Source organism: Lipotes vexillifer, unplaced genomic scaffold, assembly GCF_000442215.2.
Source record: "Lipotes vexillifer unplaced genomic scaffold, Lipotes_vexillifer_v1.1 scaffold385, whole genome shotgun sequence".
NCBI lineage: Eukaryota > Metazoa > Chordata > Mammalia > Artiodactyla > Lipotidae > Lipotes > Lipotes vexillifer.
In genome coordinates, this window is record NW_006792323.1 from 394,305 (window position 1) to 396,992 (window position 2,688).

The window sequence follows — 2,688 nt, forward strand, 5'->3', positions numbered from 1 at the left end:
AGAATGGGTAGCATTTGAATCCATTCCTATTTTTCCTCTAACTGCTTTTCCTTGCCAAGAGAGGAGAATTAAATTTGACTGGCTCATATTTATCCTCCAGCCTTGACGATTTCCTAGGTTATTTGCTGTTTGTGGCTTTGATGGCATAGTCTGTAGCCCTAGGAGACCTTATTCCAGAGGAGAGAGCTATAATTTAAGTTGGTTTGATGTAAGGTTCGTATTTCTCTTACTTAATATCATTAGCAAAGAGTTTTTCCCCAAGTAATTAGCTCTTCTTTTAGTTCCTTCTCTCTTGGTGATCATTGACTGTTTTCTAGTGGACAGACCCAGACCAGAGAATTATTTTCTCTAAAAACAAATAGGAAAAAAATGAGTGTGTCCACATGTATTAGTTTCAAGAATGCCTCTTTCATGTCAGTGAAATGTGGGTTGGAATAGCTAAAAGATTGGATCTAACTTTTGCTTTAATCCTGATAAAATAGGGCAAACTCTAAATATTTTAAACTCAAGAATTAGGGCAATATGGGGAGAATTGCACTGTGTGTTTTTGTGAAATCAGGTCAAAATGCTGCATTGTTGTAAACAAGGGGAACCAATATGGACACGTTTGCCTCCCAAGCCTCAGTGAGATTGAAAACATTGGTTATGGGGTGGCAAACAGAGCAATTGGAGCTATGGAAACCTGACTGCTCCCAAACAAACTCTGTGCAGTTACAAGCCCAGAGAACACCCATGGAGCTCTCAAACTGGGTACCAAAGAAGGCGGAGGTTGCTAACTTCCAAGCAAGCAACAGTAGGAAAGGAACAACCCAGCCGGGATGAGCTTGCCCTTCTCAGGTGGGCCCAGAATTGCTCGAAGAAAGCAACATGAAGCCTGGCAGTCAGGGAGCCACAAATAAAAGCTGTATTCTAGCAAACGCAGGAGAAAAGACAGAGTCTTTATTTCTTAAAGAAACTATGTGTTTACAATGTTATTAATGGGATGCATTATGTCAAAATGCATCTCTTGCCAGCCAATGCAGAAGTAGATGCTGTAGCCACACATATGGCAAGGTGTTTTAAAACACTGGCATTTCTCGGTAGGCTGAGGATTTACGTGCCGGCATAGCTGTGTGAGGTCATTTTAAGATGTTACTGATTTTCCGAATCCTAGAGCAAAGCTTCTCAGACTTTAATGTGCACAACACAGTCACGCAGGGTCTTGCTGAAATGCAGGTTCTGATTCAGCAAATCTAGGTGAGGCCTGAGACTCTGCATTTCTACCCATTCCCAGGTGATGACAATGGTGCTGGCCCATAAATCACATTTGGAGTTGCAATGTTCTAGACCACATTATGTCAACATAATGAGAAAAGGGGAGGGCAGTTTGGAACAAATTAGATTATATACACAGGATATCGTAGAGTAAAGTGACGGACTTTAATCAGCATTTGAATGTGCCTATTGCAATATGAGATAAAAACAGACACTTGCATTTATTTAGAAGACTCATTTCTTTTTTCCCACTGAGCATAGCAGTTACAACAGAAGCAGAATTTGGTAATATACTGTTAACTTTGCGTCAGTAGAAACCTCAGAGCTGAACAAGCAGGTAAGCATCTTGCCTCCACACCCAGTGCTGCATCCACAGTGTCCAAAGGGTCCCCTCCTCGTGTTCAGCATCAGGGCAGCTGCCGCAAACCCCCTCCCATCCTGCTTTATTAGTTTCCTGTGGCCGCTGTAACAAATTATTACAAATGTGGTGGTTTAAAACAACAGAAATGTATCCCCTTCCAGTTCTTCAGGCCAGAATTCCAAAATCCTTATTACTGGGCAGAACTCAAGGTGTCCACATGACTATGCTCTCTCCAGAGGCTCTAGGGGAGAATCTGTTCCTTGCCTCGTCCAGCCTCTGGTGACTGCCAGCCTTCCAGCACTTGCAGTCACATCACTCCAGTCTTCAAAGCCAGCTCTGTCTTCCCATTGCTTTCTCCTCTGAGTGTGTCTCTGGGGAATCTCTGTCTGTCTGTCTCTTATAAGGATACTTATGAGTGCATTTAGGGCCCACACGGAATATCCAGGATGATCTCCCCCTGGAAGATCCTTACTCACATCTGCGAAGACCCTTCTTCTGCACTAGGTAACATTTCTGGGGATTAGGACCTGATATTTTGGGGGGCTTTTATTCAGCCCGTCCCACACAGCTAACTACTTTTGCACAATTCCTGAGGTGTGCTCAGAAAGATTTACTAGTGTGGCAGGTCAGAGGTAAGACATGTGGTCCTGGGACAATTGTCAGCTGAAGTACTGAGACAGCCATTCATGTAACACAGGGTATCAGGGCAGTTCAGTTTCTCAGAGGTGCATGAAGCCTTACTCCATTTATAGGGCATTTATAGATGACATCGTCTGCCATGGAATTTAGGTTGTTGGGCGATGTTATCTGCACAACCTGCTTCTTAGATCTCAGGTAATAAGCACTGCCCTTTTTTTGTTGTTGTTTTTCAAACGTTTAACATGCTTTATTGACATAGTTATAGATACACAGGTCATTGCAAAGATAAGTACACAGAGACCTCTTACACCTGTCACCCAGTCTCTGCCAAAAGTAACATCTTGCATCACGATAGTATAGTATCAAAACCAGGAAATTGACATCCATATAATTCACAGAGCTTTTTCGGAAGACTCATATTTGTAACTGATTAA